The sequence below is a fragment of the Mesoplodon bidens genome (genome assembly GCF_964165515.1).
Source record: "Mesoplodon bidens genome assembly, chromosome: Y".
In the NCBI taxonomy this organism is placed as follows: domain Eukaryota; kingdom Metazoa; phylum Chordata; class Mammalia; order Artiodactyla; family Ziphiidae; genus Mesoplodon; species Mesoplodon bidens.
This window is the reverse complement of record NC_138180.1, coordinates 50,026,665-50,054,390: the sequence shown is the minus strand read 5'-3', so window position 1 is coordinate 50,054,390 and position 27,726 is coordinate 50,026,665. Positions and strand designations below refer to the sequence as shown.

General features: G+C 42.7%; 1 protein-coding gene across 1 annotated transcript in view; it reads right to left on the bottom strand.

Annotated features, from left to right (window-relative positions):
* The window catches only part of LOC308609616 (neuroligin-4, X-linked), a 450,486-nt gene extending 429,038 nt beyond the window's left edge, over nucleotides 1–21,448 (bottom strand). Inside the window, exons 1-2 of the mRNA XM_081223341.1 lie at nucleotides 21,350–21,448; nucleotides 19,020–19,147 (exon numbers count right to left, since the gene is read on the bottom strand). The gene's annotated coding sequence lies outside the window, so the exon portion shown is untranslated. The remainder of the gene's footprint in view (nucleotides 1–19,019; nucleotides 19,148–21,349) is intronic.
* Between the last annotated feature and the right edge of the window lie 6,278 nt (nucleotides 21,449–27,726).

The window sequence follows — 27,726 nt, the reverse complement described above, 5'->3', positions numbered from 1 at the left end:
TCCAGGTAAGATTTTTATGCACCCATCCAGTGTTTCCTTTATGCAAATAAAAGAGGAATATATAATCCTTTTAATGCCTTTCCAACACAAAAGTTACTTTTCTACATACATTAATTTGCACCATATTTTTTCATCTAACATAAAGAATTTTTATATACTTAGCAGGATTTTACCTGCTAGTTTTTAAACTTTTTAATCTGTCCAGTCCTACTCTGCTAAAAATCATTTTACCCTGCACATCAACATCCATGGCTTTACCTCTCCTGGGATTGTACTTTGCATTTCTTTCACCGAAAACAGGTTTCATTACCCTTAAAGACCAACAAAGCTAGGCTATGCATTGCCTCTGACTATCTTCAGAAAGTTTTGCAAGAGATAAACTTCCAAAAACTCCATGAGCACTTAAAAGCCAACCTGAAACATACCTGATAGTAGTCCCAAATCTAAGATGCATTCCAAACCACAAAAACAATATGATTTCAAGGCCCTCTGACATTAGAGAATCACAAGCCAAAATTTATGTCTGCAACACTCAAGATCCGAAATCAACAATCTCAAGAATATTCAAGGTGCCTTTGCATCAATTTTTCCCTGGGAAAGGTGACAGGGTAACAGAAGATTGATTTTCTTCTACCAATTCAGAATAAAATTGAAAAAACAATGGTCATTAGGGAGCTACAGGGTAAATGTTGATCGTTCTGGAAAGTTTAAGGAAGCAATACGTCATGACTGACTATTATAAAATCGTGGCATTGGAGACACATATTTTCTTGTTCATGTACTCCAGAATTCCAGAACCAGGACATATTCCTGAAAGTTGAAAGGTGATAGTTTTATGCCAAAAGGACTCACTGTTTACACACCAGGCAGGAAGGATGTGGAACTCATTTCTGGAAGGGTCTATAACAGATGGAGAGTATAAGTAGGCATAGAAGGACCATGATAAAATCAGACAGGATGAATCACAAGGAACGCAGAAAAAGAGTGATGATTTATGTCTATCTACAGACACATTACGTAGGATGTTTGCTTCATCTAAGCAAGAGCCTTTACACAACTGTCCAAGATGGAGCACCCGATGACTTGTGTGAAGTTGGTCTGAACCAGTACCCTGTGTGCTAGGCTCTCATCCAAGGTGTTCATTTCCCTTCAAAGACTGGAGACCCCTCTGTCCCCATCACTGGACCAGGGCTGTGGCTTTGCCTGGCTTCTTGGCAGTAGGTTGGTCAACAGCTCATCTCAGGACTCGGCCAACCTTGGTAGTCCAAGCAAGTATGGCTGGACCAAGGTAGGCAGCTAATGGATGCAATGAGGCTGTAGGTGAGGATGTGGTTTCAGAAGGTACAGCCGCCCCAGTCATGGAATCATCCCCAGGAGAAAGAGTTTATTGGGGACAGGATGATGGACGTTGGTACAAAGAGTTTATTGGGACTAGTGTGATGGAAGATGGTATAAATATTTTTTAGGTACAGGGCAAAGGAAGTTACTATAATTTGTATAAAACAAAAATTTTATTGGGAGTAGGATGAAGGAAATTGATATAGTTTACTGGGGACAGGACGATGGGCGTGGTGCAAATATTAATTTCTTAAGAGATCTCACCCGCTGTTTGCTTCTACAGCTAACTCTTGTTCCTAGTAGCTGGTCCCCTTGTGCGTTTTGTAATTTGGGTTTGTATACTTATGTTAACGTGTGCTTTACCTCTGAGAAGCCTTCTGCTCATTTTGAGCATACATCCATCTAAGGAAGAGTCACTTTCCAGGTGCCAGGCACCCTGTGTCCTCACAACACTAGGGCATTTTAAGGTAATCATGTTATTATTGTCTTGGGTCTTCTTAAATCGTGCAAGAAATGTAAGGTCTAACTTCCCAAACTCTGCAACAACAGTTCTATAGTTACAAAGTCTTGGAGGAAACATTTTTCCAACCTGGATTTCAGATCAGAAGAGTACATTTTCTTCTTCTTCTTTTTTTAAAAATATTTATTTTTTTATTATTTATTTATTTGGTTGTGCCGGGTCTTAGTTGTGGCAGGTGGCCTCCTTAGTTGCGGCTCGAGGGCTCCTTAGCTGCAGCATGCGGGCTCCTTAGTTGTGGCATGCAAACTCTTAGCTGCAGCATGCATGTGGGATCTAGTTCCCTAATCAGGTATCGAACCCAGGCCCCCTGCATTGGGAGCACAGAATCTTAACCACTGCACCACCAGAGAAGTCCCCTGTGTATATTTTCTTCTTATGTCCTTGTTTTAGCAGGTGGGTTTTTCTTTTCTAGTGCAATGTTTGACTGGCAAAAGAGCCTTCTGAGTTCCTGGCTGCAAAAAGGGATCTCAATTTCTACTCCATCCTTGGTGTAAGATCAAGGTCTTGTGTACTCCCTTTGTTACAAGTGGAAATCTCTAATCCCCTCAAAGAAGTTTTGAGTTCTCTGAATACTCTTATTCCCTGTCCTGTTACATTTCTCCCCCTGGCAATTAATTACTTCCACTTTCTTATAATCTGCTGTGTGTGTTTTTTTAAATCATTTTTATTGGAGTATAATTGCTTTACAATGGTGTGTTAGTTTCTGCTTTATAACAAAGTGAATCAGTTATACATATACATATGTCCCCGTATCTCTTCCCTCTTGCGTCTCCCTCCCTCCCACCCTCCCTATCCCACCCCTCTAGGTGGTCACAAACCACTGAGCTGATCTCCCTGTGCTATGCGGCTGCTGTGTGTTTTAAAGAATGTTTGCCACGCCTTACCCAGAATTTTTATGTATTCTCCAGTGGGAATGTTGCTTTGGTAAAAACAGTCTGCCATATTGGTAGAAACAAAAATCCTACACTTTTCTTGTCCGTGCGTCCTGCCTTTACTTCTCCTCCTCAGCTTCTTGAGAGAAGGACGCCAGCAGCCTCCCAATGAAGTTCATTGACTACAGACTTTTTCTTATTTCTGTCTACTGGCAATGACCTCTGAGCTTAATTTTATTGAAGTGTTTTATTTACACGCCAATACCCTGCTCCAAACCTTACTATGCTCTTCCACTGTCCGATTATAGAACCAAATTTTGAGATTTCTAGGTCTATTTCAGCTTTGACGGCTCTACTTGGACAAACTCATGTGGACCGCTTCCCCATGACTGGGCTCTTTTTGCATCAGGCTGATTTAAGTGAGGACCCTCAAAGCATTCCCTTCTCATTCTCAGTGCTGTTGGTCATCTTATCCTTTTCTTCTGTGAAACAACTTCTCTTCTTCTTTATTTCGGAGGTAAATCCAAATCACTCTGCAGGTCCATCCTTGTTTACGAGGCTTTTTACTAATCAAGGGAGCTCTGACCCCAATAATACCCTGAAGCATTTCTTGTAATTGCTCCGAAGGAACAGGTAAATACCAAGACTTTTACTGTTCGTTGTTTTATGGGCATTTACCTCATGTTCCCAATTAGTTTTAATTGTAACAGAGATTTTTTAAAATGATCCACTCATCACAAAGTGCCTATCCAAATGTTCATTGTACTTAACAGAAGAGCCACATGAGGCATGCTTTAAGAATGGTCTATGTAAAGTAGTTGTAAACTAATGTTTAATTACCTCTTTTTCTGAGAATGGAGAACACGGCATTTCTTCAATTAGTTAGGATACTGCCTGCTAGGGTTGGGCACCACTGAGTTCATAGTAGATCCATCACTTAACATGCAGCACGGTGGGCGGGGGAGGTAAAGCATTCTCCATGCTCCCAGACCTTTAGGTCCATTCTTCTCTCCAAGACCGTGAGCTCATCCAGCAGATGCACCATGTCTCCATGTGCTGTATCCTAAACAGAAGCAGATGACACAGTATCCAAGCTAAACTTCACCGCCATTTGGTGCCATTCAAGAAAATGTTGTCCAAATAAACGGAGAACAGCAAATCCTTGATGTTTCAGAAATCTAGAAGGTAGGTGGGCTACTTCTCCTTCAATTAATCCTCATTAAGTTAAGTCTTCAGAATGGGCTTGATGAGAACTTGGGCAGGAGACACTGTGGAATTTTTTTTTCTGATGAGTAATTAGAGTTCACTCTTCCCTGATATTGAAAGACAGTGGACCTACACACTTCAAGGATCATGAAACACAGAACAGTATCCACATCCTATATTGAAACTTATGGATTCTAAAGAAGACTCATTTGGGTTGATGGAGGGCAAACAGGAATTAGTTAACCTGATGAGAACCAAAGAATAAGAAAAAAAATGGAAGCAATCTATATTCCTCCGGGAAGGTGACTATACATAACTAACAAAATTCCCTGGTTCTATTCCCTAAAACAGAGCCAAGAAAATAATGCATGATTTGACTTTTATAACAAGAAGTTATTTAATCCATGCCATTTCTCAGAATCTCTTTGGTCGAAAGGTTGCCAACTTTTACCAGCAGAAATCAAAGATCATATCTGCTTCTCAGCAAGACAGACTGTGCAACACCAAGATGCTGAAATATCACCGTTTTAGTAGGTTGGGTGCATTGGGGACCCTAGGAGAACACAGAGGAAGAAAATGATTGATTTTAACACACTGTTGATGGGCGAGGTTGCAATCCCAGTGGCATGTGAGGCAAGCAGACATGGTAACCACAGACATCATGAACAGCCCCGTGAAGGAAAGTGGCATGGCCATTGTCTGCAGGGGACTCCAGGAAGTTTCTTTTGTTGGAGCAAAACTGTTTTTCAATATTGAAGGCAAAAGACATCTCTGGTAAGGACAACCCTTTCCATCAACGCTTAGTAAATGTGAAGGAAATGGACTCACGTACCGAGTCAAAGAAAAGAAGAATGTTCTAGGTTGGAGGAACATTTCAATGACGTCAAGAACAAAACAAATTTCATGAAAGAGGAGTAAAGTATGCCTGTCTTGTTAAAGTTAGGACTTAAAAAAAAATTAAATCTCTCACTACAAGGCAATTTTCCTAAAGCCTCTCAACATGGGTCTACCTAAATTTTGAGAACAGTTGTTCTAAACCTTAAGAGACAAAAATCTCCCATGTATATACAGTATTTTATATATTGCTTGCATATTGTTACATAACAAATATTTGAAATACACCTCTTATTCTCACATTGATATATTGATTCATATTAATAACTCATAATAACGATATTGATGGCTAACTTTATATAGTGTTTACTAGGTGTCAGGCACAAATGCTTTACACACAAAATAGTAACTCACTGAATTCTCAAAAGCTCTAAGAGGTAAGTCATTTTTTATCATCATTCTATAGATGAGGAAACTGAGGCTCAAAGGTAAAGGAATTGCCCAAGACCGCAAAGGTTATAAATGATGAAATATGAAACCACCACTCTTACTCATTATGCTATAACTTATTATTTAATAATAATAATAACAGTAAATTCCCTAATTACAGTATAAAAAAGAAATAAATGGAAAGTAATATGTGATCATATAGTATGTATTTTCACCATATGACATAATGAAGTGGTCCAAAGCTTTGGGGGTTAAACTGCTTGTGCCAGTGACTCAAATACCACGAGCAGTGTTGGAATTCTTCTAAAATTGTTAACAACTCTTGGTAAGTTTCCAAACAAATAAACTGCAATTTTCCCTCTAATTACTTGGCAGATGTGCTCTTGGAAAATTCAGTGCCTATTGTAACTGTGCAAAAAAAAAAAAAAAAAAAAAAAATACGCCTTGAGTTTAGATATAAAATGCAGTTAGGTTCTAGGTTCAGATAATTATGGAGAGCTTTTTTATGTAAACAGATACTTAGAGGGATATTTCAAAGTTGCGTGGGAAATGGTACAATTCTTTTTTTGCTTTTTTAAAATTACGTTCTGTTTCAACGTTATGGACACTGCGGAACTGTTTAATCATTCCTGGCTGCCGCCTGCTAAATGACAGTAGTGACACAAAATTATCATAATAACACTAGTAACAACAAAATGCCATAGCCATCTTTGAAGAGTTACTGTCCTAAGGAATCCATGGATAGAATTCGGGATGGCCTGAACTCTGCAATTCTAGGCAAAACGTTGAGTGCAGGTGCATTCTTCTTGGGGAGCTCTCAGTAACTTTCAGCAAATTCTCAAATCATAATTAACATCTATTCCCCCCAAAGTTAAGAACCATTGATCTCGGGTATTCCACGATAGTCTACTTTTTCCAATCCCTTTTCCATCTGGTAACCATTCTTTTTGGTTTGCACAGGACACTCTTGGCAAGTTCAAAACTTGCATGATTCTGACTGTTGGCTCAGCATCCTTCTCAACTTAGCATCCATCACAGACTTTGTTTTTGTTTTTTTTTTTTTTTTGGCCGCACTGCAGCATGCGGGATCTTGGGTTTCCTGAACAGGGCCTGAACCCGCACTCCCTGTAGTGGAAGCACGGAGTCTTCACCGCCGGACCACCGCGGAAGTCTCTATCACAGAGTTCTTATTTCCAATAAACGATGCCAAACACTGCCCACAGCTGCATTAAAATGAGCTAGGACAGATGGGGTGGAACACCACTCTAAAGTTCCCAGATTCTGCCGTGATTTTTTTGCTGGTTCTACGTGCAATACAGAGGTGGTCTGCAGAGTCATCGCTTAAACCTACAGTTACACTTGAAGGGCAAAAGCTGCAGAACCTCTTCCCCCAACCCTTTGCAGGGGCACGGTCATGAGCATCTCCTTTGAAGGACAGTATGCAGGGTGCTGGCTAATAATGCAACTTGTGTTGGGGCAGAAGCTGGTGCTGTGGACTCCTTCTGGTCTCCGATGATGGTGTCCAGTAGTACTGGCTATTTGGTATACCAGTTGAGCCACGGCCGCTGCCAGGACCCAGACTATACGTGAAGCCATCGGGGCAAGGTTTAGGGTAGCAACAGGACATTATTGGGAATATGGCAAATGTGTGCTGGAGAAAGTAAGGCTCAGTAGTACTGTCTTAGTGCATATAAATATTCCGTGAATGCCTGTGATGGTAGTTTCGCCATTAATGCTATAGTATAAATCCACGGTTACTTATTTGCGTTTGGCCATTCTGATAGATAAGTACTGTCCATTTCACGGTTAGGGACTTCAGCTACCTGTCCAGATTTTGTAGCTGTATTCAGTGGGGGTTACTACGTACTGTTCCCATGTGTTACAGGCTGAATTGTATGCCCTCAAAATTCATGTGTTGACACCCTAGCACCCAATATAACTGTATTTGGAGAGAGAGTCACTAAGGTTAAGTGAAGTCATTAGGGTGGGCCCTGATCCCACAGGACTAGTGTCCTTATAAGAGGAGATTAGGACACAGATACACAAGGAGCGATGATCACGTGAGGACACAGGGAGGAGAGGGCTGTCTACATGCCCAGGAGAGAGGCCTCAGGAGGAAACAGCCCTGCTGACACGTTGATCTTAGACATTCAACCTCCAGACCGTGAGAAAATAAATTTCTATTTTTTTAAGCCACCCAGTTTGTGGTACTTTATTATGGCAACCCAAGCAGGCTAATCCACCATTTTAATGAGAACTAAAATGCAAGAAACATATATATACATATATGTATATATATATATATATATATACACACACATATATATATAATTGTTTTTCTTGTGATGAGGACCCTTAGGATTACTCTCTGTTAAGAAATATTTTTAATGATATGTGTGTGGGCAGAAATCCTTTTTAAGAGAACTAATATATAGCTCCATCAATTCAATAAAATTTATTTCTCAGTCAATAATTTTTTAAACAATTAATCATAAAGTTTATAAATTTATGCTTTTGTTTTTGTGTCCCCATTCCTCTCAAGAGACCTAGTGGAATGGTGAAATTATATAGTCACCTTATTCAAATTCCTGTTAACCCAGACACTCCCGAATTCCAATTCCTTTCCTCCTCATTTCTCTCCTTTAAACGGTTAGTCGTTTACAGAGGATATCGAACACCATTCTCTGACAGTCCCCTCGTGTGCGGCCTTCCCATAATGGCATTAACCATCGATTAAAATTTTAAAACGTTCCCTTAATGTTTCACAATATTAACAAAGTCTTTAATCCCTTCTGGAAAGTTAAATCCATATTTCTTCTTGGTGGACTGTGTGACAGCTATCGAACCAGCTCCCCAGTTGCCAGGCTCATGTGATTCCTCCCCGGGCATCCCTGTTGGTCTGTCAACCCTAATAAATGAATCCTGGCTGAGAGGGATGACTCGTAGGACCAACTGTAAAAGGGTTTTGTGTGAACGGTGACCTGTTTACACACTATTCCCTCCCGGGATGATGGAGGAAGGTATTCAGCACAAAGGAGTGAAATTTCAGAGTTTTTATCTGCAATAGGATTCTCTGTGTATGGGGACTTTGAAGGAGAGATCACAGTTGCCCTAGAGAGAGTTTCCCTCGTACAGTGACCATTCACGTCCACCCTAAAACATGTTGGGGTGGGAGCCTGAGGAAGGCTGGAGGCCAGGACCTGGGGCAAGGAGACGATCTCCAAACTATCTCTGTGGCTTTGGGTAATGCCTTGAGCATCAGAGCCTTGGTTTCATCAACTTGACTGTAAAAAGAATTATAGGCACCCTACCTCTTTCCTAGTGTCAGAATGAAATAAAGACGTAGGCATAAAAGTGTTAAGTCCATTATAGAACATTATACAGTGATAAAGCTGAATGACCCCCTCGTAATAATAATTATTAAGTGGTGCCTTTTTGAGAATGGAAGCGGGGCTGTTTTAAATTCTGCCGTGTCCTTTACGTCTGGGATCCAGTATTATTATTGTACATTTGTCATGCATTCTCATGGTGATTGCATTAGTTCTCCTCTGTAACTGTTAATATGCGGGCAGGCTTCCAAACTCCTCCAAATGCACGCGTTTAGGATAACCATAAATCAACAGATTTTTACTGAAATAATGAGTTCTAATTATGAATATGAAATGGATTAAAAGACAAGACATGTCTACCCAGCAGTTGACCAGATTGGTGAAAAAAATAGGACTCTATGGATATTCATTCTCATGATTTATTGCAAGGATACATAAATCTGTGCTTTAGAAGTTTAAACTATATATTTTGCCCTTGATTTCTAAAACCTGCTAATAAATCCAGTTCAGCTTCTCATTGAGAAATCATTATTCTAAGCGTCAACTCCAGCTAAGTATGAGGACTTATAAGCCTGGAAAATACGTGTACAAAAGGAACCCCAGGGTTTGAAACTGTACCAATAAATCTTTAAAAAGAAAAAAAAACGTTTTTAAACAAATCCTTACCTTCCAGTTGGGATATAAGTGAAAGATTCAGAAATTATGACCTTAAATATATACAATGATGGCCAGCATAAGCCATCACCTAATCTGAATTTAACACAGGAGAATTTCCGAGTGGTAAGTATTAGGAATCACAGCGTGAGAAGTATTATTTTAAATGAACGTTTAAAGAGATTTCTACTTGGCAGGAGTTAGTAGGGGGATAGATGGTGTTTTGACCCCTTGCCCAGATCTTTACAGGGCAGATGGAGATCTCTTCCAGCCGCTGGAACGGGTGCTATTAACAGGTCACAGCCGCTCTCCTCTGTAGAGAGCTGCCCTTGGTGGAGAATAAGTTGCCCCGCCTGGAAAGTTACCCCCTACCTACCCACCCTGAAGACCCCACAGCCAAATGCCTCCTGACATGGGGGCTACAAATGGTGGTCCTTCTTGCTTCAAAGCTGGATGGTGCAGTCTGTGCTCCAGGGGCCCTGCCACCATGATATCAGACCAAGGCTCTATTTTACCAGGGGCTGGTCCTTTCTCATTTCTCTGCACCTTGCTTGCTGGTTTTTCCCTCAGTGAATCAATGGCACTCAAATTCCTGTCTCAGATTCTTCTTCTAGGGAACCCAACCAAAGACTCCAGCTATTTCCAATGATTCTTTACACGCGTGTTGCCATTCCAGTTCACCTGGATGACCAACACCCATTTAAGATAAGTGGGGTCAGCTTTCAAGTTGCAACAAATTCTTTCTTGTCTAGTGAAGCTCCTTGGTCAGAATCTCAACATCTGAACGTGTCAACAGGATCTTCTTGTTTTCCCATTTTGTGATTGCTCATACAAAATTCAGAGGTGACTGTGAGTGCAATTATTATCCTAAAAAGGGATACTGATGTTTCATTTGGTTTCAGTAAACGAAGCGAAGTCTTGGTCATTTGAGCTTTACGTATCAGTGTCTGTTTTTGTTTTTGCTTTTTGCGGTACGCGGGCCTCTCACTGTTGCGGCCTCTCCCGTTGTGGAGCACAGGCTCCGGACACGCAGGCTCAGCGGCCATGGCTCACGGGCCCAGCCGCTCCGCGGCACGTGGGATCCTCCCGGACTGGGGCACGAACCTGTGTCCCCTGCATCGGCAGGCGGACTCTCAACCACTGCGCCACTGGGGAAGCCCTCGGTGTCCGTTTTAAGAAGGGTGCAGACGTCTCCACCCAAAGAAGAGGCTGCAATGAGACATGGGCTTTCTGACTGCCAAAGCCCCTGTTCCCCCATCACAACTTGGAAGCATCATTAAGAAATACATTAAGAGCACAAGACGTTCTGAAATGAGGACACAGCACTTTGGTAGCTAGCAAAACATTCCCCGTTACTTGGCCAATGATGACGAATGTAGCTATGGATGAGGATGCTAACGATGGGGCTTAAAATATTCAATACATCAAGAACGTTCCGTCCAGGAGCTACTTAAACAGATCCAAGGCTATTGGTGACTCTTTGGCGATTAACTTAGAGGCATCTAACGTTTTTCCTTGGCAACATCTGCATCCCTAGCAAGAGAAACAAGATCTACAGAGCATCTTCTGTCATCCTCTTTTGGCTCTGAGGTGCATGTGCAACTATTATACAGAGATTTGCTTCCGTACATATAAGAGCAAGAATGGATGTTGAATTTACAGGGTGAGGATGAATCTTGCATGCTAAATTCAACATGGCGGATTTCTGTGGATATCTGTGATCCTCTTGAGGCACCAGCTGGCTCTTGGGGAGAAGTGGAAATCAATGATGACTTCTGACAGCACACGCTGGCTGGGGGAGGATCTCTGGACCACACTGCCTAGAATCAAAGCACTGCTTGCGTTCAGCACTTCTTGCTTGGTACCGATGCCTCTCTGGGCATCGGTGCTCACTGTAAAAATGGGTGTTAAGAGTAACTTCTGCTCATGGCTGTTGTAAAGCTTGAACTGTGAAGTTAGCAAATGTAGCATACTTAGAACGCTACCTGATGTGAAACACTCTAAATTCTGTGCAAAAATATTATTAATCAATATACTAATTATTATATATGCATTATTGTGTACTATATTCTATATACATAGATAATTATACATGATATTATATGTAATTATACCTTATAAATTATATTTATAATTATACATTATATGTAATTATACATTATATAGTACGTTATATATTATAATTATACATTATATGTAACATAATATATAATTACAATATAATTAATGATCAATTTGTTAATATACAATATAATATATATATATTTAATATATATGAAATATAAAATAATATAAAGTATATAATAAATGTATGTATATAAAAAGAGGCAAAGAAGAGACATATATCTAGACATATGTGTACATGTGTGTTGTATGTATCTAAATGGTACACGCAGTTAACAAGCCTCTTGTGTTCTTCGTTTTCAAACAATAATGACCTGACAAGGGCCCGTATGAGCCAGCACCATTTCTAGGCTCCTTGTCACAGGCCATCTTGTGTTGTCTTCCCACACATACTCCCCGAAACATCCAATTTTATACTCCTTTACACTGTATGAAGCATTAGATATGTTCATCACTCCACTGTCAAGATTACTCTACTCTGGGCTTCCCTGGTGGCGCAGTGGTTGAGAGTCCGCCTGCCGATGCAGGGGACACGGGTTCATGCCCCAGCCCAGGAAGACCCCACACGCCACGGAGCGGCTGGGCCCGTGAGCCATGGCCGCTGAGCCTGCGGGTCCGGAGCCTGTGCTCCGCAACGGGAGAGGCCACAGCAGTGAGAGGCCCGCGTACCGCCAAAAAAAAAAAAAAAATTACTCCACTCAGGGAAAGGAAGAGAAAGTCCAGACTAGAACATCTGATCACAGGAAAGAAAGTGACTTAGTAAGAATAGAAAGATACCATGGACAAGGATGTAGGCTTGTTAAATTCACGGCTAATGGATACTTACACTCCTGTAACTGATGCTAGGAATGAAATCAGTGCAACTCAACTGCCATGACTGAATCTCTTTATCTAAGTACATGAGCATATGCCCACGTGTTTGAACATATGTCCAAGATTCCCTGGGGCCTTAGTCCTTAAAAAAAAACTTCGTATTTTCAAATGGGAAGATCTCTACTATTTATCGCTTGATAGAGTGTTTGCTGATATATAAAAACGACATTTAAACAGAAAAAAAACATGAAATGAATGAAAGAGGAAAATAGGGAATTATTAATTGGATATTTCTCATTGCAGTTGAAACTTAGGAGAAACTATGTCACACGAGGAAAATAATGCGTGCAATTTTCCTCCTGTCCTAAAAATATGGTTTTGAAAAGATAACTTGAGCTGTTTGATATTTTTGGAATGCAGCCTTGTATGTGCGGGGAGGGGGATGAAAAGAGTTCTGAAGGGGGTGGAGGAAAGAAAGGTGTGATCAGTTTTGCCATAACTCCTTCATGCTTTAGTTACTTATTTATTTATTTGGTTGCACCGGGTCTTAGTGATGGCAGCCAGGCTCCTTAGTTGTGGCTCACCAGCTCCTTGGTTGCGGCACGTGGGCTCCTTAGTTGCAGCTGGCGGGCTCCTTAGTTGTGACATGCGAACTCTTAGTTGTGGCACGCATATGGGATCTAGTTCCCTAACCAGGGATCGAACCCGGGCCCCCTGCATTGGGAGCACGGAGTCTTAAACGCGGTGCCACCAGGGAAGTCCCTCGTGCCTTCTTTATGTTGGTTTTTAAAACATAATAGCATGTTAGAGAAGTACTGTATTTTGAAGTCCCCTGTGGACCTGCCCTCAATTTCATTTCCCTTCTTCTCTTCCCAGCAAACTCAGTTTGGTTTTCACAGTGTCCTGGATCCCTGAATTGTGTTATCATTCTAATACATATGTGTCTACCTTTCTATCAATGTTTATCTATTCATCTTTCTTTCTTTCCTTCCATGTATCTATCCACCTATCATCTATCTAATCTATCACCTATTTATATCTATCCATCTCTCCTTCCTTCTTTCCTTCCTTCCTCCCTTCCATATATCTACCCATCTATCTATCATCTATCTCAAGCATCTATCTCATCTATCATCTAGTTCTATCTGATCTACCTACCTACATCTATCCATCCATCATGTATATGTCTATCCAACCACCTTCCTTCCTTCTCTTTTCTTTCTTCCTGTTTCTTTCTCTCCTTCCCTATATCTATCCACCTATCATCTATCTAATCTATCGTCTATCTCAATCATCTATCTCATCTCTCATCTATTCATATCGCTCTACATACCTACCTACATCTATCCATCATCTATCTATCTATCTACCACCTATCTATTCATTTTTAAAACTTAAGCAAATGGTATCATGCTGAAGGTCACTTCTTTTATTCATCATTCAACTTGAGACTCATTAAACTGATACCTGTAACTACAGTTTATTTATTTTACTTATAATTATTCCATCGTGGGTACTTTCTAATTTTTCATTATCACGAGCAAGTTACTGTGAACATTCTTGTCCATACTCTGTGCACATGGCCTGAGCTTCTGTGGAGTAGCAGCTGGCTGGAGAGCTGAGTGCATCTTTAACTCAACTGATGCTTCGAGAAGTCTTCCCAAAGTGGTTTGGTCAATCCACACGCCCTGTAACAGTACGGAGATCCATTTCTGCTTCACAATTTCCTCAGTGCTTGAGACTATCTGACTTAAATTTTTGCCCAACTTAAGGGAGTCGTATTCATGTTTTAACTTGAGTTTCCCTGTCCGTAGTAATGCACATAGAATGTTACTGCCATTCAGGTTCTTGTCTTCTAAGTGCTATGCATTTCCTATTTTCCATGGAGGTTTTTCCCCTCCTCTTCTTTTTGACTGGTCGTTATCTGTGTGTGTGTGTGTACTTTTATATACTCTTACAAACATGTATATTCATTTACTGTCATTTTAAGCTTTAGATATGTGAAGGCTGTCGTCAGCATTAGAATGCAAGTTTGAGATTATTATGGATTTTCAGTGGGATGTTTTTAGGATGATGGGATGTCCCTAGCCTCTATTCCCTGCTTTGGTCTTCAAGTCAATTGTATGTGATAGACATATAATATACGTATATTCTTATATATATGAGTGTATTATAATATATTCTTGATAGTAATCATAAACATTTGGGGTGAATAGTCTTCACAGATTCTTGGCTCTTCTCTTTGTTGATGGTATATTTTATTTTTAGAAGTATTAAGCATCTGTGTATTCAAATTAACCAATTAAAATAATTGGTTCTTTTTGTGTCTTAAATTCAGGAAAGACTGTTCCTTCACGATGCCGCTAAACGCTAGCTGTTTCGTATCTTTCTTAAATAGGATGCCTAATAAGGCTTTTCCTATTACATAAGGACAAAAATGGGACAACCATTTAAGAAGATACCAACATTAAAAGCATGTTATGCTGTTGTTCTGGACTGAGCACATTTGGCTATTATTGGAAGCAACTGCTCCATAAACACCAAGTTCACCATTATCACATTACACAGATATATCAGGGTATGTTTCCAAAGTACTTTTATATCATTTTTATTTGTTATTACCCCGTGCCCTAGTTTTAATTGGAAAGCATTCCCTCTCAGTACAAAATTCCTAATTAAATCCCCAGACTACACTATGAAATCTGTCCCCACCTTTTTTTTTTTTTTTTTTTTTTACAGGAAGTAGACACCATTTGAAGGAGGAATGCATGCATCTTAATTAGGCTGTTCATCTTTGCTCAACTAGGAACCCATCACTGGATTTTGGAAAAATAAATTCTACCCAAGCTTGTTCTAAAGGTTTCTAAATTGGGGTTATTGTATTCTATAATTCTATGTCTTGTGAAACAAGCTTTACAAAATTCCCCTGGCTAACCTTGAGTAATAAGACAGTCACAAAAGGACACAGTGGTATGATTCCATTTATACGAGGTGCCGAAAACAGTCAAAATCATAGAGGCAGAAAGTAGAATGGTGGGTGCCAGGGCCTGGGGGAGGGGGAATGGGGAAGTCGTGTTTCATGGGGCCAGAGTTTCAGTTGAGTGAGATGAGAGTTCTGGAGATGGATAGTGGGGATGCTTGCACAACAGTGGGAATGTACTTAATGCCACCGAACCGTACATTTCAAAATAGTTACAATGGTAACTTCTATGTTATGCGTATTTTACCACAATTTAAAATATTTTAACCCCCTTTAAAACTGATCAGGGCACTCTCATTGTACACAGATAGCGTAGGTGAGCAAAAGAAATGATATCGCCTGAAGAAGTGATTTCCATTGGTCATTCCAGCATCCTCATGGTTTATGTTGGTCCAAGTTTGTACGGGTCACACACAAAGAAGCAGACCCTTGCTAAGATATTTTCTATGAGCGTTTTCCTTACTGAAATATATTGCCTTGTAACACTGTACACTTAAGGTGTACAACATGTTCTTTTGATATATTTCTGTACTGTAATATGGTCGCCATTGTAACAATAGTTAGCACCTTCATCACATCCCATAATGATCGTGTCTTTTCAAGATATTTTCTATGGAATAGTTGCAGTGCTGGTATTTCAAGAAGTACAGAACAGGTAATGGAAATCGAGCCATTTGTGTGCTAATTTCTAAAAGCAAGAGCTGGAGAAAAGATAGGCATCGTAGCGATGGTTATACCTGGCCAGAATCTTAGAGCTCTTCCAGCCCAATTTCAAACTCCTGGGTGTGGATAGAGGGGAAAACAGGTTAACAACCACAGGAAGATCGCAGGTGGGTGAAGAGGCTGGAGATCCGGATCTTCCGGCCTTGGGGTTAAAACGTGCTCCACCTTCAACATCCAGAAACCAGTGATGCGTCTTCCGCCATGACCTTTACTGATCTCCCGTCTCCTGGCACTTTGATGAGATGACACTGGACATCTCGTCCATTATTTTTCTCTATAACATCAGTTTTAAGGTTCAGCAGGGCAACTGTTTCCTGACCTACTTTTTCTTTACTTTGATACTCAATACTTCATTTGACGATGTCGACTGCCTCACACATGAGGATGATTTCTGCAAGAAGCATTTGGGCGTGCTTGGCTTGGGGCTTCCAAAAAAAAATGCACAGAAGCGTCTGTGATATAAGTTGCACCTGTTTGGCGATCTTTAAAACCCGCTACTCGGTAGAGGGTCATCGATGCAAATCAGGAAAAGTCTAAAGTTCACACTGGAGACCTGGCTACACATCTTTTATCCTTGAAGCTCCTTCTGAGGATGACGTGGTATTGTATATATTGCTTGTTCTTCTTCTCTAAATCCTGTCTTGTCAAGGGCAAGGTCAAGAAGACAGTGCACGGGACTGCTTGGCCATCATGCACGTGGCAGCTGACCCCACAAATCATGGGCCTTTTACGAACATCTCGGACAAAAGATGATTCTGCCCTCATTGAGTTTAACCAAATCGGTTCCCAGCCCAAAGCTCCCAATAGGATAGCACTTAGAATGACAGTTGGGGGGCGGGGAGTCGGCTGCATCACACAAGGTAACGCATGTGAAATGATTCCATAAGGTTTAACACATGGCTTTCAGCGATTGTGATGATGGATGCTATTATTACAATGAAAATCACTACTAATGAGATATTTTAGACCATTTTTGATACTTTAAAAATAGGTCTTAGCAAACTACAACCAGGGTGCCAAATCTAGCCAGCTGCCTGTATCTGTGTGTTTTAAGGGTTGCTGAGTTAAGAATGGCCTGAACATTTCCAAATGGTTACATTTTCAATGGTTGTATATATACCTGTGTTAATTTCCTCAACTTTGCATCTTAGTTCACCAAGTCGAATGTCTAAACTATTTACTTTAAGAAGAAGTTTGAAGAACTCCGCCTTACATTTTATACCCAATCAAAATATGGGCAGAAGACCTAAATAGACATTTCTCCAAAGATGACATACAGATGGCCAACAAACACATGAAAAGACGCTCAACATCACTAATTATTAGAGAAATGCAGATCAAAACCACAATGAGGTATCACCTCACACCAGTCAGAATGGCCATCATTAAAAAGTCTACAAATAACAAATGCTGGAGAGGGTGTGGAGAAAAGGGAGGCCTCTTGCACTGTTGGTGCGAATGTAAGTTGGTGCAGCCACTATGGAGAACAGGATGGAGATTCCTTAAAAAACTAAAAATAGAGCTACCATATGATCCAGCAATCCCACTCCTGGGCATATATCTGGAGAAAACCATGTTTCAGAAAGATCCATAGGCCCCTATATTCATAGCAGCACTATTCACAATAGCCAAAACATGGAAGCAACTTAAATGTCCATCAACAGATGAATGGATATAGAAGATGTAGTACATACATACAATGGAATCTTAGTCAGCCATAAAAAGAGAATGAAATAATGCCATTTGCAGCAACATGGATGGACCTAGAGATGATCATACTAAGTGAAGTAAGTCAGAGAGAGAAAGACAAATACCATTATGGTATCACTTATATGTGGAAGCTAAAATAGGACACAAATGAACATATCTATGAAACAGAAACAGAATCACAGACATAGAGAACAGACTGGTGGTTGCCAAGGGGGTTGGGGGTAGGGGAGGGATAGAGATGGACTGGGAGTTTGGGGTTAGCAGATGCAAACTATTCCATATACAATGGATAAACAACAAGGTCCTATTGTAGAGCACAGGAAACTATATTCAATATCCTGTGATAAACTGTAATGGAAAAGAATATGAAAAAGAATATATATGTGTATAACTCAGTCACTTTGCTTTACAGCAGTAATTAACACAACACTGTAAATCAACTATACTTCAATGAAAAACAAAAAAGAAATGTAAATGCAGACATGTAATCTCAGGGCTCACAGGAACCCTATGATATAATGAGCGTCGTGTAATAGGAAGAGGTCCGCATAAGACGACCAAATTCCGTTTATCCATTACCATCTGTGTCCCTATATGAGCTTGCTCATCTGTAAAGGAGAAAGTAAGAAAGAGGGGATGGTGGTACTAAAAATACCACCTAGTTTAAAGCCTAGACAACTGTTGAAGGAATAAAATGCAGCGATGTATATAGGAAATCCTTAAAGCTGGAGTAGGATAAAGTGAAGGAGATCTGAAAACCTACACTGAAGGGTGTGTTGCGAAGTGCAGCCCCAGCTCAGCTCAGATGACACAGTCCAAACCACCCAGATGGGGACTGGACGCTCGGATGCTGAATCTGATGTGTCAGCTTGACGGGGCCACGGGTGCCCAGACAGCTGGTTAGACATTAACTCTGGCTGTGTCTGTGCGGGTGTTTCTGGAAGAGGTTAGCACGTGAATCAGTGGATGAGGTACAGCAGACGCCCTGACCCTAGTGTGGGTGGGCGTCACCCAATCCCTAGAGAGTCTGCGTGGAACCAAAGGCAGAGGGAGGCTGACTTTGCTCTCTTCCCGACTGTGTGAGCTGGGACGTCCGTTTCTCCTGCACTGGGAGTTACACCATCAATGTTCCTGGTTCTCAGGCCCTGGGGCACACCCAGCTCTGGCTTCTGTCTAACCAAGTCACTGTCATTTCCCCAAAGACGCCCCGTGCTTCGTCACCTCCAGCCCCATCACTCCACTTTTCATCCCTGCATCACCTCCCCTATATATTCTCCCTCACCTTATGAAATCTCAAGGCTCGCCCATCCTGCAAAAAAACAGAAGTCCCATCCTGAAACGAAAGCTGCCCCCCTTCAAAGCATACGAGGTCAGTCCCCCGTCCAAATCTTCATAAATGCTGTTAAAAAACAATGAGCTCACAGGGCTTGTGTGTGCAACGCCCAACACAGGATTTGAACTTTTACCTGCATCAGCCTTGAGCCTTTTAGTGTGTCTTCATCTCATCCGTGTGTGCTCCTTGCAGGTTCCTACGTGGCAGGGTCCCTGGGGTCTGCTTCCTTGTACGCCCCACCCTCTGCAAAGCCTTCCGCAGCTGAAAGGTACACCGTACGTGCCTGTCAACGGACTGATTCATGGTGTGATGGGTAAGACCCACTTCCTGGTAACCATTTAAGGGCGCTGAATCTCTCCTGCTGTCAGCGGCCATTCCATAATAATACCCAATCCGCAGAACCCATGAATCTCACCCCTGGTATAAACACTTCTCTAAACAGCACTGTTTCTAGGTCTGCATGACAGGCTCCTTAAGACAGGACCACCCAAAACTCAAGGGCACACAACGCGTGCCCTGAGTGTTCATGTTGTTTCACTGCCGTGCTTTTCAGTAAAGCCTGTATTCTCAGGTCTTGCTACTGCTGCAGGGTCCGAGAAGTACCTCCCTTGGATGGGATGGCGATTTCCACGTTAGGCTGGGGCAACTAAAGCGAGGGCACGGTCTCCTGAGAATTACAGAGCGGTTGTCAGCCTGGGCCTCCCACTTATGAGAGGTGGTACGGAGCCACGGGGACCCACTTGGAGGTCCGCAGACAGGGCATCCCCTCTCTCCCTACTCTGCTTCCATACCTGCATGTCCATCCATTGGGAGCATCCCCCGTGCACCTGTGCCCTTGTCCACCAGGCGTGAACTCGGACGCACCTGCTCCATGGATTCTGAGAGAGGGTTGGGGAATGCCATACAAATTAATCTGATAGAAAAGGTTTATATATTGCAGGTTATCACCTCTCCTGAGGCTTTTTACCGCCACTCTTTCCCCCTCACTTTCTTGTCGCTGTTGCTGCTGTCTTTTCCGTAACATTCACTTTTTGGACGAGACCCACACACCTCTCTGTACTGGGTGCCGCACATGGCAACGTATATCATCATTTTACTTATACCCACCAGCCCTAATTTCGGGAGCCCCTGAGCAGCCTACTTCATCCTTAAACCATACGCGATGTGGCCAACTCTGCATTCCCTCTATATTTATCAACCTTTTTTATTTTTAACAATTTTAATTTTTAAACATGGCTGATTAGCCTGTTAAGATAATGGCAGAAGTAATGCTGTGTAACTGAACATAAAGGTTAGAATATTTCCTTTTCAGTCCCCCCACCACCCCCCACCGGCCCCCAGGCTCATTCTGGATGTATCAAGTTATTCGGTAAGATTTCTTTTAGCTTCCAGCTTCCAAAGAAATGCCTATGGAAAGCAGAAATGGTGCCTGAGCAGAAACATTTAAAAAATTATTTGGGCATCTCACTAAATACCTAGGAATTGGGTCCAATCTAAAAATAACTCGGTCATAGTTTTTCTTCCTGTCGTTTTGAGACCCCGTCGTCCTATAATCTTGGAGCCATGCTCACCAGTAACAAAAGGAGTATTTTCTTTGGTGCCCTTGTTCCGTCTGCTTAAATCATCCTTTTATTCAATTCATGTCTCAGGAATTACGCAGTGGTGGAAAGTAGCGATGATTTGGAGGCATGGTGTCTATTAAAAATTGAGCAAGCGTTCGCCCCTCTTGGTCACCAGTGACCTTTCTGTATCTAATCTTTTGCTCGGCACCCGTTAGCAGAGCAGACTCTCTTCACTTAATTGCTCAAGGCTTTCTAGAAAAACCAGCTGGCCATGGCCAAACTTCAATAGACTTCAAGAGACAGCCAAACTTCCCAGGCTGCTAGGAAAGCACGGGGAAATCTGGGCTTCATGCATTTTGGGCAAAGCTCTTACAGTGCACACGTGTACACAAAGAGGCTCCAAAGGGGGGCTTTCCTGAAGCTTGAAACTAACAACCAGTTCAGGAAAATTAACTGGTCACCTGACATTTAAGAAAAGATCTCGTGCAGATACTGGTCTGTCAGCTGGTCTCGTTCAGAAAGAGTTATTGATCCAGCAGTTGTTTATTGATTTTTACACCAGTCTTGCTCTTAAAAAAAAAAAAAAAAGAAACAAACTCTGCAACTAACTTACTTTATCTCATATGCGAATAATACAATTGTAAGCAACAGCAGGATGTTTCCCAGAATTCAAATCCTTCGCAGTGGTCTTACCGGTTCTTTGCTTTACAGGTGTGAAGGAAGCCTAATTTACCTAGGAGAGGGGTCTGCATGTACGGCTTGCAGCCTCCCTCTGCTGTAGGTTTGGGATATGTACCACATGCAACAGACATAGAATTATGAAAATGGAACCCTGGGCTGTCAAACTGTATCACATCCATGGTGCTCTTGTACATTCCTTACAAGTAATGCGTCTTCTTACCTTTCTCTGCTGTGCACAGAATTCTTATGTGCGATTTCCCACAAATTCAACTCTCAAGGGACTACAGGAAGCGGCAGTCTCTCCCAGAGGCCATCTGGAGTACTCCAAGAGTGGTGCAGTTTCATTGGGTGGAGCTACCGATCTCAAGCCCCTGAACACATCTGCCCCAAGGCCAAGGGCCTCCCGTGGTCCTCGGTCCTCAAAACTGTGGCAGCCCACTGCCCCTGGAAACCCTGTTGGTGTCCAGACATCACAACGGGGTGGTGTGCCCACTCTGGGGATCTTCTCCTGTTGGGAGGACACGAATGGTCTGGTGAGCATGGAAGGTTTCCAACCGTGTCCACCCAGAAGAGCAAACCCTGACAGGCACGTGCGTGTGAGAAGGCGCCCTCCTAGGCTGCAGAGCAAGATGCCTGATGAGATTTAAGAGTCTCCAGGAGGAGGCAGGGGTGACGGGATGCTGAGGAGGGTGGGAGTCTTCCGCCGCCATCAGAAATGTGCGAATGACATTTAAGCCCATGAAGGGTCCAGGGATCAAAGGGGTGATAGAAGCAAGGCCCGCGAGCAGGATCTGGGGGGCCAGATGTTTTCATCCAGCGTCAGGGCGGGGAGAAGTGGGCAGGGCACGCAACCCTACAGCCTTTTACAAATGCTAACGAACCTCAGTGGCCTGGAGGACGACGGGCTCCGGTATCAGCCCCCAGCTTCCTCTTTCAAGGGGAGGACTGAGGACCACACAGCTCATCGCCTCTGAAAGAGAAGGGATTTCCACGTTCAAGATGTAAATCGAACCCCTTTCATCCCATTCACTCGCTCCTCCCTGCAGAGGATCCTAGTTCTGGAAGCATTTTCACAGCCACTCGCCCCCAGCCCCCCACCCCAGCACAGAAGCGGACAATCGTTGCACATCCTATCCCTACTGATGGGGGGCGTGGTTTACGGAGCACGTGCGTAAATGCGCGAATAGCAGCGCACCTTCCAGGGATGCGCAGACACAGAAGGCCGCCCCCGGGAGCAGTGGGTCCTGGGCTTCGAGGATCACGTTTGATGAAGTGATGTGCTGTGCTGTCCGGCGTTTGAAGGATCTTAAACAGCTTTTTTTTTTTTTTTTTGCGGTACACGGGCCTCTCACTGCTGTGGCCTCTCCCGTTGCGGAGCACAGGCTCCGGACGCGCAGGCTCAGCGGCCATGGCTCACGGGCCCAGCCGCTCCGTGGCATGTGGGATCTTCCCGGACCGGGGCTCGAACCCGTGTCCCCTGCATCGGCAGGCGGACTCTCAACCACTGCGCCACCAGGGAAGCCCCTGAACAGCTTTACTTTTAAAGGAGAGGAGAGCGTCGAGCTTTCCAGGCCTCCCTACGAGCAGGGGGATCCTCGGGCTTTCAGGTCTCTTACTGGCTCATTTTCCCGGCCAAGAATGCCCCGTGGAATCCTTTGAACGCCCTGCCAGTTGCAAAGTGCCCTCATTTTCATGGATGCCCTTGAATGAGCCCTTTCAGGGAAGCTTTCCCACAGCCCGGAAAGCCATCTGGGCGCGCCCGCTCGGGTTTCGTGCGTCTTGGTGCCAGCAAGAGAAGAGGCACAGGCCTCCGCCTGGCTCCTGAAAGCATTCCTGGGCTGGCGCGTCATGGGTGTGAGAAACCGCCTGAGAGGCTCAGAGGGAAAGCTGTCCCCCCAAAAGAGTCCCCGAAGCCACTTTGAAACGAATCTTCTTGAAAGAATCTTACAGGATGGGGAAAGCAAGTCTTTCAGAGACTTAACACTGTTTATCAAAATGGTGTTTATAAGGGAAATGAACGGCCACGTGTAAACACCCTATCTCTTCTGCAATTCTACGTCCCAAAATATTGATGGAAGAGGTAGGGCTTTTCTTGCATAAACAAGGCCACCTAGTAGAAAAATGTAACGCCTAGACTTTTCCCAAATTATCTCTGTGTTTATCAAGTCATGGGGGACAGACGGGGTTGGGGGGAGCCTGGCATTTAAAGCTTATTGTCACCATTAGGAGGAAACACAGGTTATTCATTCTTTCGTTCATACAAATGTAAGGTGTCTGGCTGTGCTTAGCAGCTAAGGGGGAACGCAGGAGTACCTGGGCACCCCTCCCCAGGGGACTTGGACAATGTCTAGAGACAGCTTTCACTGTCTGAACGGGAAGGCTGTCACTGGCTTCTAGGCAGTGGAGGCCAGGGATGCTGCTAAACATCCTACAGCGCCCAGGACAGCACCCCAAGGCAAGTGGCATCCGACCCAGAAAGTCAGTAGTGCCGACGTGGAGACACCCCGACGATGAATAAGAAGGCAACAGCCATCTCAGCCTTTAGGAGTCACTTTGGCAGGTGACATCGTGATATCAAAGCTCAGTTTTTCCTGTCTGGTGAGAATTGTGTGCACCACGCAGACGAAGGATTATCTCAATATCCCTCATATTTAGTGGTCAGAGATGCAACAGGCATGATTCAGTGGCTAAAATGTGGCTAAATACGCCAGGTTAGAGAAACTGCATTTTCCACCTAAATCCTCTCGGGATCCCACCCCCTGCCCCCCAGGGCAGGGCCAACTGGACCAAAACCCAAGCCCCTGAGACTAACGCATGTTTTGTCTTTGTTATTCTGTTGGCTCCATCCGACCGGACTCCCTGTCTTCCTGTCACGCTCCTGTGGTTTGCAGGGTACAAATATCCCCTGCTCGTTCTCTTGGTTGCTTTGGGTGTAATGTCTTTCTGAACCTGTACAGGTTCAGCCAATACACGACACATTAAATACTGTAATTCTACTGGTACCCTCTCCTCTTCCAAAAGTACACCTCTACCTTTTACATCTATTTCCAAATTTCTTGTCTCTGTCTGTATAAGGCATCCCCCCCTCATCCTTTTCCCCACATATTTCTCTCCTAATCAGAGGTAGGTAGTGTGTCTCCTTTTAAAGCTCACAGACAATTTGAACATTACATAGGAAATCACACTTCTCCATCATCCTGCTTTCTGAATCCTGCAGGGGTGGCAGCTTCAATCGCTCTCTGCGCTGCATCACTTCCTGCCTATTCCTACCTATCGAGGATTAACCTGTTGACATGTCACGTGAGGCCATGTGAAATATGGAAAACATGCGTGCGTCCATCTAGACGGCTTTTTACCTCTCAGTGGACACTCTCTGTTGAACTGAGGCTGTTGTCTGAGGATCTCACACATAAACAGTTCTTTCCTAACTCTCTGCTCATATTCTCACCCACAGAATGAGTTCCCCCCTTCCCTCTCTCTACCCAGATGCTACACAGCTTTGAGTTCCAACCCAAGGCCATGGCTTCCTTCTCTTGAGCCCTGACTAGTTCTAGCACCTGTGTGGCCCCGGATGATCACAGAATTTCAGAGCTGGAAAAGGATCTTGTGTGTGACCTGCTGCTATTCTTTCATTTAGTGGGTGAAAGAAAAGGAAAAGAGAACATCATCACGTTGTCAAATATCAGGTCCTAGTATTGGTAGCTTTTGTCCCGAGCTTATTTTTGGCTGCCCTGCTGGAAGACAGGGACGGTGTCACATCCATCTTCATCTGAAGCTACGTCTCCCTGTGCTGAGCACGTGGTGGGGCGCTCGTCAGTCAGGCACAGCGTAGTTTCCGTGTATGTGCTTTATTCTTTCATGCATGCTTCTACCAGAGGAACTCACCCTACAAACCTCATGCCTGGCAAATGTTTAGAGGGTTTTGGAAATAAGTGGTGAATTTAGCCAACAAAAGTCAAATTCAAAGCGAGGACGCAAAAGAATTCTCTTTCAGACTATTGCTTCAGACTAATGGGCAGATTCATTTCTCCTGCCCTGGAAACTGCATTTGTTTGCATCAACTCTTAGTGACTTCCCAGAGGCAAACAGCTGGAGGCCACTGTCACCCTGAGATATACTTGCTTAAAAGTGTGCATCCAGTTTACAACCCCTCCCAAATGATTCCCTTTTCCCCAAACCCAGCTACTTGCCATTTTTTTCCATCTTCTGACGCTCATTACTTAATTCCAAAGATGTGCTGAGTCATGACTTCTATTTCTAGAGAGTCGAGCCTCCCCCTTGCCTAAGAGTTATTCTCTTAAGTAACATGTGAGTTTTGACTCATTCTATGTTTTTCTCAAAGAGAACAGAGAGTTTGTGACTCAGGTGTGGTCATTCTGGTATAATAAAATCAGTATCTTGTTTTCTAGCTCTTATGTTATTCTGATATTCAGGGCTGCTGCAAGCGCATGTGGGAACTGGTTTTAGGGTATACACATTATTTCATCCAGAAATTTTACAATATCCTTTATCTTCCTTAGGGGCCATGGTCTCAGCTGCCGCTCTGCTCAGCTCAGCATCCGGCTGCCTTGGATCCCCATCTCACACACTACAGACCTGCTCTTCCTTGAGGAGCCAGAGGAAGGAGGTACGGGAACTTTCTCCTTGCTCTCCTTCTGGAGAGCTCAACCATGCTCCTCTGAGAGCCTGAAGACGGAACCGAGCTTCCAACACCCTCCCCAATGGGGAACCAGGCATCCACTGTGCACATTTGTTATTCTAGAAATCTACCTTGAGGTTATGCAATTTACAATGCTTTTCAGGAAGAGGAAAACCACCCGAAGCATTAACATTTGTAGCCAAGCCTCAGCTTGGAAGAAGTGGCCCACAAAGATGCAATCATCCCCAGCAGCTAAGCTTTGCCCTCACCTGTCCTCCAAGCCGCTCATATAATAAGTTAAAATGCATGACTCGTAACCTCCCTGCAAACGGTTCCACCCAGGAGATACACTGCTGCGGCCACTCCCCTTAAGCTGTTAAAAGAAAAGTGCCTAGGTGGACCATTTATAAAGATACCAACAAACAGAACTAATACAGAATCAGCCAGGAATCTGAGTCCCTCCTGAGCCGTACTTTATGGAACGATACACCTCTCTCTAGTTTTTACCCTTTTGTCTACGCAAACTCAATTCCCCTAACACGTACTCATGAACCATGTCTTATACACGTTTTCCATCCCTTTATTGTGTGTGTGTTTTACACCCAAGGAAATATCACTTAATTTCCAGGTAAAGGATGAGAGAAACTAAAATGATGAAGAGAAAGACCATGGCATGATTGCAACCCATCCTGCTAACTTAGCCCCCAGTTTAAAACAGTACTCCTACTACTACTATTTGAAAATGTACTTTCATAAATAACTAAGCTGCGTGATTACTTGAGCATGGGCGCTCTATTTTTCACGGGATGTTAGGTCAAGCGTGATTGTCTGTTATTAGACAGTCTCTTACCTCTTGTTCCATACAGGAGACACTATACCCTGTGTCAGAATTTTCCTTTTCGCTATTCCACTTGTGGACCGGACTCAGGAAGCTCAACAACTACTGCAAACCACACAGAAATGCAAGAGCCTGCAGTCCCAAAGAATTCCAACCTAAGACATGCAGGGTTTGCTCTGGTCAAGGCAATAGTGAATTAATTGTGGTCTTATCTATTCTTTGCCTGGAAAAGAAGACACCAAACCCAGCTGCGTGAATGACCTATGTCCTTGTTATCATGCAAACCATGGAACTAAAAACGTTCTGGTGACAGGGCCAGCACATATTACTTCTAGCAAACACACACAACTGGACTCTAAAAAATGTACATACAACATCATCACTGTGGAATTAGATATGCCTGAACGTGATTTTAAACTGTGATGTAGAACAGAGTAAATTCTGAATAAGTACATTCCTACTAAAATATACTTACCCTAAGATGAAAGAAACTGACCCCCGTAATTAGTGAACACTATGGTTAGTAAAGTTCCTTTGAAAATATATGGAACACAAGCTTTCACAGGGAACAGAAGTGCATAAATACATGATATTTTATACTGAGAGTAACTGCCTTTCAAAATTTTCTCTGTATTTATTTTATATTGGATCAATTTAAGATGTTTTATGAGAGATTCACTCTATAGAACAGACAACTATATTCAATACCTTGTAATAACCTATATTAGAAAATAATTTTTTAAATATCAATATATATATAACTGAATCAGTTTGCCATACCCCAAAGCTAACACAATATTGTAAATCAACTATGCTTCAATTTTTAAAAAAGATAATTTATAAGAGGAACATAATAAGAGATTAATAAATTTGTATTGACTCAAAAATTAATAAACAGATATATTAAAGTTGGTTATTTTGGAAAATATGATATTATATTTTTCTCAAAATTCACAAATTGATCAAATTCCAGTAACAAGATTTACCTACATTTACTAGATTTGCTATTATTATCATTTAATATCTAATTAGTGTTAAGAAAAATAACTTAGGAAAGTCATACATGTTCTTTCTAGAAATAAATAATTGCTAAAACAATAATTGCTAAAAGAGTAAGTTT